A 13,488-nucleotide genomic window follows, 5' to 3' on the forward strand; every position below is an offset into this window, starting at 1 on the left:
AGAAACAGCCAAAGAACTAGAATTAGAAGTAGAGCCTGAAGACGGGAGTGAACTGCTGCACTCTCATGATAAAAATAACAGGAGTCATCTTAGGGGTGAGCGAATAAAGTGGTTCTTGAAGATGCTGTAAAAATTGTTGAAAGAACAACAAAGGATTTAGAGTATTACATAAACTTACTAGTTAATAAAGGAGCAGCAGCAGGTTTTGAGAGGACTGGCTCCAATTTTGAAAGAAGTTCTACTGTAGGTAAAATGCTACCACATGTACAGAGAAATCATACATGAAAAAAAGGAAAAGCCTACCAATGTGGCACACTTGATTGCTGTCTTGTTTTAAGAAATTGCCACAGCCACCCCAACTTTCAGCAACCAGCAACCAGCAATCAGTCAGCAGCCATCAACATCGAGGGAAGACACCTGACCAGCAAAAATACTACATTCACTGAAAGCTCATTTTTCAGCAATAAAGTATTCTTTTTTTTTAAAGTTTATTTACTTATTTTGAGAGATAAAGAGGGGGAGAGAGTGTGAGTTGGGGAGGAGCAGGGAGAGAGAAATCCCAAGCAGGCCCCCACGCTGACAGTAGAGCCTGAAGCAGGCCTCAAACCCATGAACCGTGAGATCATGACCTGAGCTAAAACCAAAAACTGGATGCTCAACTGACAGAACTCCAGCAATAAAGTATTCTTAATTAAGATATGAACATTGTTGTTTGAGACATTCTATTGCAAACTTAATAAATCACAGTATAAATATAATTTTTATATGCACTGGGAAACCAAACAATTCATTTACCTTGCTTTATGATATTGGCTTTATTGTAGTGGTTAGAAACAAACCTATAAGATCTCTGAGGTATGCCTGTATCACCAGAAAAGTAGGGAATATATGTGGGAATAGATTCTAAGGATACTAAATCAGAGTGAACAGAACAAAATAGGTAAAAAGCTAAATTTACTGATACAAAAATTCTGGCTTAGTGCATTAAATACAGTGGCCAGGAGTGGCTCTAATAATTTACTTGGCTGTTTGCCAGAAACATGGCTCCAATGATGAATGTCAGAAAGTTGGGCTGGAATGACACAGGTGTAGATTCCAATGACACTGAAGTGCTAGAACTTCCTAGGTATAGTCTAAAAAGGGAGTCCAGAGGCTTAGGGAGATGGGAATGCTAGAGTGGATTATCAGGTAGATTACTATCTACTCTCTTGCTGTGTCCACCAGGAAAATCCAGAGGACACTCCCTTCACTAAGGTTGTGAAAAATACATTAATAAGGGAGCCCCAGCATCCCTGAAGAACTCATAGTGGCTGTTCTCTGTAAGCTAGGAATGACAGTAAGGAAAGTATTGCCTTTGAACTAGGTCAACAGAATCAACAAGAATGATGGATTCCAAGGCATGGGAGCTAAATGGTAGCAATTCAATTCATAACCAAAGAAAAGGTACGTGTGTTGCTATAAGAGGCAAGAGAACAGAAGCAGTAATCACAATAGTCCACAGAGAACTCTGGCATTGGCTAGTTGGTCATGATGTCCTTGAAACAGATTACTCAATCTGAATATGCAGAATACAAAGCCCTGATTCTGGTAAATGGAAGTTTGACCTGAATCACTACAGAGTCAGAGTCCTTCAACCAGTTCCCAGAAATGACCCAATTTATAGACAAAGAGTCCCTTGAATAAAGTGGAGGTTGGGACCCTTTGAGGAAGAATTCTATTACATAACTAAAATTTTATGTAGTAAGTCTTCACACTAGTATTCTCCAGAGGAACTTATCAGAGTAATTACGTACTGGGGAAAGGAAAATAACTTCTCAGAAATTACTGGACATTAACTCTGAAATGACAGTTTCTGGAAGACTAAAATGCCATGGTGATCCACCAGTCAAAACACGGACTGGACTTTATAAAAGTCACATGATCGATGCAGTTTTGCTCAGGTTCATTACAGAGTGGGCCCAGGAGGTCCTCTAACCTACTCTACGGTTATTTCCCCGGTTCCAGATCATATTATCAGAACAGACATATTCAGCAACTAACCAAATCCATGTATTGGTCCCCTGGCCTATGACTAAGGACTATTATGGTAGGAAAGATCAAGTAGATGCCAGCATAACTGCCCTTACCTACCAAAACAGTGAATACAATACTGTTTGTCCCATAGATAGGATTCTTGGGTCTAGGGATCAGGGTGGAAATGGGAGTGGCTCCTCTTACAATTGCTTCCTAGTGATCCACCAGTGAAATGCTTGCTTCCCATCCCTGAAATTTTGAACTTTGCTGGTTTAGAGGTCTGGGGCGCCTGGGAGGCTCAGTCAGTTAAGCGTCTGACTTTGGCTCAGGTCATGAACTCATGGTTGGTGGGTTCGAGCCCCACATCAGACTCTGTGCTGACAGCTCAGAGCCTAGAGCATGTTTCAGATTCTGTGTCTCCCTCTCTCTCTGCCCCTGCCCTGCTCACACTCTGTCTCTCAAAAAAATAAACAAACATTAAAAAAAAAAAATTAGAGGTCAAAAGCAAGGAAGAAATGCTTCTACCAGGGGAAAAAGCAATGGTTCCATTTAAATGGCAATGGACTGCCTCTTGACCACCTTGAGCTCCTGGTTGCCAGTAAATCAGCAGGCAAAGAAGGGTTTACTGTACTGGCTTGGGTGAGTGATTCTGACTATTCAAGGGAAATTGGATTGCTACAACACTACTGAAAATTAAGGAGGAGTATGACTGAAATGTAGGGGAACCTCTAGAGTACCTTTTGATATTCCCAAGTCCTGTGATTAGAAAGTTAATGCAGGGGCACCTGGACGGTTCAGTCAGTTAAGCATCTAACTTCAGCTCAGGTCTTGATCTCACGGTTCATGAGTTCAAGCCCCGCATTGGGCTCTGTGCTGACAGCTCAGAGCCTAGAGCCTGGAGCCTGCTTTGGAATCTGTCTCCCTCTCTCTGCCCCTCTCTGCTCACATTGTCTGTCTGTTTCTCTCTCTCTCTCTCTCTCTCAAACATAAATAAACATTAAAACATAAATAAAAAAATAAAGTTAATGCAAAACTGCAAGACCTGGGGTGCCTTGGTGGCTCAGTTGGTTAAGCATCCAAGTTTTGCTCTGGTCATGATCTCATGGTTCATGAGTTCGAGCCCCACATTGGGCTTTGCACTGATAATGCAGAACCTGCTTTGGATCCTCTGTCTCCCTCTCTGCCCCTCACCTAAGCTCACATGCATTCTCTCTCAAAAATAAAAACAAAACAAAACAAAACTACAAAACCCAAATACAAGCAAACTGCTAAGGCAAGTCCACACACCAGGCAAGGATGTGTGACTAATTAAGATGCTTGCTGAGAGCAAAAGAATAAGGAATGGGAAACTGAAGAAGACAGTTATAAAATAACATCTAATGACCACATGATCAAGTGAGAAACAGGACTGTAATAACTATAAGCGTTTCTTATTTTCTTGTCGTTGGTGGTATGTATGTATGTATGTATGTATGTATGTATGTATGTATTTAGGTCCCTTTTCCTATTTTCCTAACATCTAAATAAAATGTGTTAATAGTAGCTGACTTCACATCTCAGGAGTTAAGTTAGAGGATTACCAAAGAAGGATGTGATTCAGCAGGAAGAGGAATGAGCATCATCCAAAGATGAATAACAAGAACCTGTGCCCTTTTCAGGGGGAGAGGAAGAGTTTATCTTTGGTTGTACAAGGGACAGTTGTTTCCTTGGACAGCCAGATATATGGAAGGTAGAAGTGAAAGAGTGCCCTTGTTTTCCATATGTGAAAAGGTTAATTAAGGCCAGGATTGATGACCTCACTGGCACAGGGCAGCACCGAGCCCACAACTCTGGGTGCTGCTAGATATCCTCGGGGAAAGAGCAGAGTCTGCAGCTCCCCCAGATGCTGTTGGTTCTCCTTCAGCTTCTCTGAACCCTCAGCCAAGCAGTATGCCAGTCCATGTGCATGTACACCCACTCCTGAATCATCCACACTGGAGACTGTGAGGCACTGAGACTAATACAGGTTCTGCTAAGAAACACGATTCACGATTCACAGGTTGCAATTTGCCTTTGCACCCCCACTGTACATCACCTTCTCTTCCTGACCGTTGGCGTGGACTTCAGTGCCACACACGCAGGTGACAAACACCAGGGAAGAGCTTGACCACTTCACACAATCACATAAGGTTAAATTCCTCCAGTAAATCCCTTGTATCATGCATAGTGCCTCTGCTTCTCTGATCAAACCCTAACTGACAGAGAACTTCCGATCCAAGATGGCAACATAGAAGACCCTGAACTCATCTCCTCCACAGACACAACAAATCTACACCTATTAACAGAGCAATTCCTTCTGAAGAACTGCGAGCAGACTGAACAGCTTCTGCACAACAAAAGATAGAGCACATGAAAAACATCAAGAGACACACACTGTAACAAAGAAAACTCCCAGCCCCTATGCTGCAAACTACAGTGGGAAGGGATACTATTGAAGGGCCGGGAGCAGGTTCATCTGCCCTGGGACACAGAAAAACAGCCACAGTTTGGAAGGGAAATTAGAATATAAAGGAACTATCCTTAGGCCACTACCAAATGGTGGGGCAGCTCCTAGAACTCTCTCCAGATCTGAGGCGCTGGCAAGTGCCATGGTTAACGTTCCCAGTCCACCTTGACAGCACAGACGGGAGCGGGTTCCAGAAGCCATAGCTGGCCTGCTGCCTCTGCGAGCCCTGGTCATACTAGCCCTGAACCCCCTAGGACACAGAAAAAAAGCCACAGTTTAACAGAACAACTGAAATATAAAGGATCCAGCCCTAGAACTCCACCAAATGGCAAGGGAGCTGCTGGAAATCTCTGGATTGGAGGGCCTGGTGAGTGCCAGATCCTGTGTTCTCTTCCACCTTGCTAGCATGGATGGGAGCACAATCCAGGCACCCTAGCTAGCCTACTGCCTCAGTGAGCACTGGTCCCTAGTCTACACCATCCCAAGCCATCCTACCAAGGCAGCCCCAATGCAATGCACACTGCAGCACCCTGGTCAGCGCTCACTACAACTACAGCCAACCTGCCAAAGTGACACAGGCACAAAGCACCTGGGAACCACGCAGACCTTACCATGTTGACTCCAGATGATATGTGCTAGGACACCACAGTGCACAGCACTCCAGGACCTCCTGGCTCTTGCTCTCTTCTGCTCTAGCCACTCTGTGGCTCTAGCCACAGAGCACCACAGGAATCTCTGCCTTGCACCCGCCTTGGTTACAGCCACCTTGCCCAGGAACCACCGATTTGGGAGTGCCCTGGGAGACTCCCTGCCCCCGTCCCGCCTCACGGCCCCACAGGACACAACATGTGCGGAGCATCCCAGCACACCCTGGGTCATGCCCACTTCAGCTCCAGCCACCCCATGTAGGTGTCCCCTATGCTGAACACCCTAGGACACCCTGGCTTGCACCCACATCAGTTTCAGCTCTTGTGCCAGGGTACCATCTGTACAGAGAGGACTGCCCAGGCCAGTGGCCACTTCAGCTCTGGTGCCACCAAGGCAGCACCAGCACAGAGGACCCCAGCATCCCTGGCCCATGCCAGGCAAAGCTCCAAGTCAATGAAAGCCACCAGGCACACACAGTCTGCACAGGGGACAACCACACATATACATAGGACTATTCTTTCAAGTTTAGGAGATGTAGCTGCTCAGCCTAATTCACAGAAACAAAAACAAAAAAGTCCAAAAAAAAAAAAAAATGAGACAGACCATATGCTCCATTTAGGAGAAAACAAAACCTCAGATAAAGGACTAAATGAAATGGATATGGCAAATCTACTTGATGAAGAATTCAAAGTAACGGTCATAAAAATGCTCACTGGACTACAAAGTAGAATGGATAAGCTCAGTGAGAACTTCAACAAACAGATGGAAAATATAAAAGAGAACCAATGAGAGCCAAAGAATATGGTAACTGAAATAAAATACAGTAGATCACAGGAAGCAGAAAAACAGTCCAGCAATCTGGAAGACAGGGTAATGGAGAACACCCAACCTGAATGTTTTATTTTATTTATTTTTTTAATGTATTTTTGAGAGAGAGAGAGAGAGAGAGAGAGAGAGGGAGAGGGAGAGGGAGAGAGAGAGAGGGAGAGAAGGCAGGGAAAGGGCAGAGAGAGAGGGAGACACAGAATCCAAAGCAGGCTCCAGGCTCTGAGCTGTCAGCACAGAGCCTGATGCAGGGCTTGAAACCATGAACTGTGAGATCGTGACCTGAGCCGAAGTCAGAAGGATGCTTCACTGACTGAGCCACCCAGAAGAGAATAGGGGTGCCTGGGTAGCTCAGTTGATTAAGCGTCTGTCTCCCAATTTTGGCTTAGGTCATGATCTCACGGTTCATGGTTTGAACCCCATGTCAGGCTCTGCACTAACAGCACGGGGCCTGCTTGGGATTCTCTGTTTCTTTTCCTCCTTCCTTCCCTTTCTCTCTCTCTCTCAAAAATAATCATTTAAAAAGATAGATTCAGGGTCCTCTGTAACAACATTAAGCATAGTAACATTTGCATTAGAGGGGTGCAAGAAACAGAAGAAAGAGAGGAAGGGGCAGAAAACTCATATGAAGAAATAATAGCTAAAATAGTTCTCTAATATGGGGAACAAAACAGACATCCAAGGTTCAGTAAGTACAGGCAGCCCTTAAAAAAATGAACCCAAGGAGATCCACACAAAACACATAATGGAAATGGCAAAGATTAAAGAGAGAGTTTTAAAAAGGAGCAAGAGAGAAACAAAAAGTTATATTCAAGGAAAACCCCATGAGGCTATCAGCTGATTTTTCAGCAGAAACTTTGCAAGCCAGAAGAGAATGGCATGATATATTCAAAGTGGTGAAAAGAAAAAACCTGGAACCAAGAATACTCTACACAACAAGGTTATCATTCAGAATTGAAGAAGGAATAAAGAGTTCCCTGACAAATAAAAAGTAAAGGAGTTCATCACCACTACACCGGCCTTACCAAAAAAAAAAAAAAAAAAAGTTAAGTGGAATTCTTTAAGTGGAAAAGGCCATAATAAAAAATTTAAACAATTATGAAAGGAAAAATATTCCATTAGTAAAATCAAACATAACAGTAAGGTATTAGAGAAATCACTTATATAGCTAGTATGGTTAAAAAATAAAGAGAAGTAAAATCCACTGTACCTAAAATAAATTATGGGAACTCACAAAATAAAGAGATGTAAAAACTTCTACTATATACATAAACGTTGAGGAGGATAGTAAAATTGAAATTCTCTTAGAATGTGTTCAAACTCGGGGTGCCTGGGTGGCTCAGGCAGTTAAGTGTCCGACTTTGGCTCAGGTCATGATCTTACAGTTTGTGAGCTGGAACCCCATGTGGGACTCTGTGCTGACAGCTTGGAGCCTGGAGCCTACTTCAGATTCTGTCTCCCCCTCTCTCTGCCCTTCCCCACTTGCACTCTGTCTGCCTCTCTCTCAAAAATAAACAAACATTAAAAAAAAAGTTCAAACTTGAGTAGCCATCAGCTTAATTTACATTGGTATACACATGTTATATATGAACCTCATGGCAACCACAAGCCAATAACCTCTATGAGATATATAAATAATAAAAAGAAAGAAACCCAAGCATAACACTAAAGAAAGTCATCAAAAAGAAAAAAAGAAAAAAGAAAGTCATCAGTTACAAAAAAAGAGAGCAAGAGAATAAGGAACAAAGAACGACAACAACAACCAGAAAACAAGTAACAACATAGCAATAAGTATATATCTACTCATAATTACCTTAAATGTGAACAGTCTAAATATGCTGCAATCAAAACCTAGGAGCTGAAAGGAAAAAAAAAAAAAAAAAAACACAAAACAAGACCCATCTATATGCTGCCTACAAGAGACTCACTTCAGACCTAAAAAAACATACAGACTAAAAATTTAGAGATGAAACAAAATATTCCATGCAAATGGAGACAAGTGGAGATAGCAACATATCAGACAAAATAGACTTTAAAACAAAGACTATTATAACAAAGAAAGGAATTACATTACAATAAAGAGATCAATCCAACAAGAGTATATAGCAACTATAATTCACTATGCAACCAACATTGGAACATCTAAATACATAAAGCAAATATTAAGAGACATAAAGAGAGAAATTAATGGTAATGCAATAATAGGAGACTTTAACACCCCACTTACATCAACACACAGATCAAAACAGAAAATCAATGAGGGAACAATATCTTTGAGTAACACATTAGACTAGATGGAGCTAACATACATACAGAATATTACATCAAAAAACAGCACAATACATATTCTTTTCAAGTGCACATAGGATATTCTTCAGGATAAATCACGTTAGGCTACAAAAAAAGCCTCAAAAAATTTAAAAAGATTGAAATATTATAAATAATTTTTTCTGACCACAATGGTATGAAACCAGAGATCAATTATAAGAGAAAAGGGGGTGGGGGGAGACACAAACACATGGAGCTTAAATAACATGATACTAAGCCACCAATAGGTCAACAAAAAAAGCAAAGAGGAAATTAAAAAAAAAAAAAAAAAAACACATTGGAGACAACTGAAAATAAAAACACAATGGTCCAAAATCTTTGGAACACAGTGAAAGCAGTTCAAAGAGGGAAATTTATAGCACTACAAGCCTACCTCAAGAAAAAAGAAAAATCTCACTCTAACCTTATACCTAAAGCAACTAGAAAAAGAACAAACAAAGCCCAAAGTTAGTACAAGGAAGGAAATAATAAGCACCAGAAGAAGAATAAATGAAATAGAGACAGAAAGAAGAGAAGGGAAAGGGAAAGGGAAAAAGGAAAAGAAAGGAAAAAGAAAAGAAATTCAGTAAAATGTGGTTTCCATGAGCTGGTTCTTTGAAAACATAAAAAAAACCACTTGATAAACCTTTAGTCAAACTCATCAAGATAAAAGAGAGAGAACCAAATAAATTCAGAAATGAAAGGTAAATAACTGATACCACAGATATACAAAAGATTATGAGACTACTATGAAAACATATGCCAACAAATAGGACAATCTAGATGAAAAAATTCCTAGAAACACAACCTTCCAAAACTGAATCAGGAAGAAATAGAAACAGACCAATTATAGGTAAGGCAATTCAACTAGGATATCAAAAAACTATGAACAAAGAAAAATCCAAGACCAGATGGATTCACAGGCAAATTCTATCAGGCATTTAAAAAAGAGTTAATACCTATTCTCCTCAACTATTCCAAAAAATAGAAGGGGAAGGAAAGCTTCCCAATACATCCTATAAGGCTGGCATTACCCTCATACCAAATCCAGACAGATACCACAGAAACACACACACACACACACACACACACACACAACTATAGGCCAATATCCCTGATAAATGCAGATGAAAAATTCTCAATATTAGCAAAGCACATTCAACAATATATCAAAACAATCATTCACTATTATGAAAAATCATATGCCAACAAATTTGATAGAAGAAGAAGACTCTGATCCTAGAAGAAATGGATAAATTCTTAGAAACATACAACTTCCAAAACTGTATCAGGAAGAAATAGAAACAGACCAATAACATCCCAAAACTGAATCAGGAAGAAATAGAAAATTTGAACTGAATGATAACCAGAAATGAAATTGAATCAGTTAATCAAAAAACTCCCAGCAAACAAAAGTTTAGCACCGGATGACTTCACAGATGAATTCTTACAAATATTTAAAGAAGAGTTAATACCTATTCTTCTCAAACTATTTCAAAAAATAGAAAAGGACGGAAAACTTCCAAATTCATTCCATGAAGCCAGCATTACCCTGATACCAAAACCAGATAAAGACACTACAAAGAGAACCACAGGTCAATATCTCTGATAAACATAGATGCAAAAACCCACAATAAAATATTAGCACACCAAATTTAACAATACACTAAAAAACAAAAAAATCATTCACCAAGATCTAGTGGGATTTACTCCAGAGAGGCAAGGGTGGTTCAATTATTTGCAAATCAATCAATACGATACATCACATCACCAAGAGGAAAAATAAAATCATATGCTCAACTTAATAGATGGAGAAAAAGCATTTGATAAAATACAACTTCCATTCAGGATAAAAATTCTCAACAAATTAGGTTTAGAGGGAACATACCTCAACATAATAAAAGCCATACATGAAAAACCCACAGCTAATATCATACACATGATGAAAAACTGAAAGCCTTTATTCTAAGATTAGGAAAAGACAAGAATGTCCACTCTCACCACTTATTCAACACAGTTGGGAGTCCTAGCTGCAACAATCAGACAAAAAAATAAAAACCATCCATATTGGTAAAGAAGTAGAACTGTCACTATTTGTAGATTTCTATACTATATATAGAAAACTCTAAAGACTCTACTGAAAAACTATTAGAACAATAAAGTTGCAGGATACAAAATTAATATATAGACATATGTTGCAATTATATACACTAATAATGAAGTAGAAGAAAAATTATAAAAACAATTCCATTTACAACTGTACCAAAGAGAATAAAATACCTAGGAATAAACCTAAGCAAAAAAAGTGAAAGACCTGTAAACTACAGGACACTGCTAAAAGAAATTGAAGAAAACACAAATAAATGGGAATATTCTCCGCCCACAGACTAAAAGAAGTGACATTGTTAAAATGTTCATAATGTCCACAGCAATCTACAGATTTAGTGAAATCCCTATCAAAATTCTAATGGCATTTTTCATAAAACTAGGGCAAATAATCCTAAAATTTGTATGGAACCACAGAAGACTTCAAATAGCAATCTTGACAAAGAAGAAACGAAACTGGAGTTATTACAATCTCAGATTTCAAGATATATTCTAAAACTTCAGTAACCAAAACAGTATGGTACTGGTCCCAAAACAGACACACTGATCAATGGAACACAATAGAGAGCCCAGAAATAACTCCACATCTATACGGTTAATTTACGACAAATGAAGCAAGTATATACAATCGAGAAAAGATAGTCTTTTCAATAAATGGTTAGGAAAACTGGGCAGATACATGAGGAAGAATGAAATTGGACCACTTTCTTACACCAAATACTAAAACAAACTCAAAATGGATTAAGAATGAAGTGTGAGCCCTGATACCACAAAAATCCTCAAAGAAAACATAGGCAGTGATCTCTTGGACATTGCCCTTAACAACCTAATTAAGGATATATCTTCTTAGGTAAGGAAAAAAATGCAAATGTAAATTACAAATGCTAATTACATCAAAATAAAATGCTTTTGCACAGCAGTGGAAACCATCAATAAAACAAAATGAATGACAACCTAGTGGATGATAGAAGATAAGTGCAAATGATAAATTTGATAAGGGATTAATATCCAAAATACATAAAAAGCTTATATAACTCAACACCAAAAAACAAACAAACACTCCAATTAAAACATGGGCAGAACACCTGAATAGACATTTTCCCAAAGAAGACAGAATGGCAAACAGACATATGAAAAGATGCATAACATCACAAATCATCAAAGATATGCAAATCAAAACAACAATGGAGTGTCACCTCACATCAGTCCAAATAGCTAGTATCAAAAACACAAGAAATAACAAGTGTTGGCAAAGATATGGAGAAAAAGACCCTTGGTGCACTCTTGGTGAGAATGTAAAATGGTACAGCCACTATGAAAAACAGTATGGAGATTCCTCGGAAAATTAAAAAAAGAAATACCATATAATCCAGCAATTCTACTTCTGGGTATGAAGAGAATGAAATTGTTGATTCAAAAAGATATATGCCCCCCTATGTTCACTGCAGCATTATTTACAATAGCCAAGATAGGAAAGCAACCCATGTCCAATGACAGATGAATGGATAAGATGTGATATACATATGCAATGGAATATTAATCATAAAAAAGAATGAGCTCTTGCCATTTGCAACAACACACACACACACACACACACACACACACACACATATATATATATATATATATATATATATATATATATATATATAAAGGGTATTATGCTAAGTGAAATAACTCGGAGAAAGACAAATACCATATGATTTCACTTATAGGTGAAATGTTAAAAAAAAAATGAAAAGAAATACAGAGAACAAACTGGTGGTTGGCAGAGGGGAGGAAGGTGGAGAGGTGGAGGAAATGGTGAAATAGGTGGAGGGGGATTAAGAGGTACAAATTTCCAGCTGTAAAATAAGTCCTGGAGATGAAAAGTACAGCATACGGAATATAAATAATATTATAACAACATATGGTGATACGTAGTGACTATAGTTATCATGTTGCAATCCTGGAAATAATATCATTATATGTTAATTATATGTCAACAACAAATAAAAAAACATAATAAAAACTCTTTGCAAACTAAAATGTTTGTGGAAAAATAATATATCTTTATATTGTGATATTAATCTGAGTAGTGAGACTAGGAGTGACTTATGTTTTCTACTTTATGATTTCTTAGGTTCCTAGAATTCTGTCAAAAAACATATCATTCCTTGGAACCCTTATGCATTGCTTGGGGGAATAAAAAAATGAAACAGTGAGTATGGAAAATAATATGACAGTTCTTGAAAATGTAAACACAGAAATACCATGTGATTCAGCAATTCTCCTTCTAGGTATATATCCAAAAGAACTGAAAGCAGAGGCTCAAAAACATTTGTACTCCAATGTTTATAGGAGTGTCCTACACAACTGCCACAAGATAAAACAACCCAAATGTACACTGACAAACTGATAAACAAAAGGTGGTATATACATACAATGCAATGTTATTCAGCCTTAAAAAGATATATATCACAAAATGGATGAAGCTCAGAGACATTATGCTAAGGGAAATAAGCCAGAAACAAAAGGACAAATATTGCATGAGTCCACTTATATGAGGTACCTAGAGTAGTCAACTTCATATGGACAGAATATGAGTAGTGTTACCAGCAACTGGAGGAAAGGGAATAAGGGGGCATTACTGTATAATAGATACAGAAATTCAGTTTGGAATGATGAAAAAGTTCTGGAGATGGATACTAGTGATGGTTACACAATAATGTGAATTGCTGCCATTGTACTATATACTTAAAATTAGTTAAAATGGTACATTGTGGTATATATGTTTTACCACAATAAAAAAAACAAAACAAAACAAAACTCAGAATTTTTAAAACAAATATATATTTCACATTTTTAAAGTGTATTTATTTATTTTGAGAGAGAGAGAGAGAGAGTGTAGGAGAGGCAGAGAAAGAGAAAGAAGGAGAAGGAGAGAATCCCAAGCAGGCCCCACACTACTAGCATGGAGTCTGATGCAGGGCTGGAACTCACAAACCATGAGATCATAACCTAAGCTGAAATCAATAATCGGACACTTAACTCTGAGCCACCCAGGCACACCAAAACAAATATTTTTATAATTTATCTTTCTTTATTTTTATTAAGACTTTCCT

General features: G+C 38.6%; 1 protein-coding gene and 1 pseudogene across 1 annotated transcript in view; one reads left to right on the forward strand and one right to left on the reverse strand.

Moving 5' to 3' along the window:
• Positions 1-13,488, forward strand: part of LOC102948753 (pyridine nucleotide-disulfide oxidoreductase domain-containing protein 1) — a 75,942-nt gene that overhangs the window by 55,461 nt on the left and 6,993 nt on the right. The window contains exon 14 of the transcript XR_006219815.1: positions 12,507-12,584. The gene's annotated coding sequence lies outside the window, so the exon portion shown is untranslated. The remainder of the gene's footprint in view (positions 1-12,506; positions 12,585-13,488) is intronic.
• The window catches only part of LOC122240310, a 152,453-nt pseudogene that overhangs the window by 31,834 nt on the left and 107,131 nt on the right, over positions 1-13,488 (reverse strand).

Source organism: Panthera tigris, chromosome B4, assembly GCF_018350195.1.
Source record: "Panthera tigris isolate Pti1 chromosome B4, P.tigris_Pti1_mat1.1, whole genome shotgun sequence".
NCBI classification, from domain to species: Eukaryota; Metazoa; Chordata; class Mammalia; order Carnivora; family Felidae; genus Panthera; species Panthera tigris.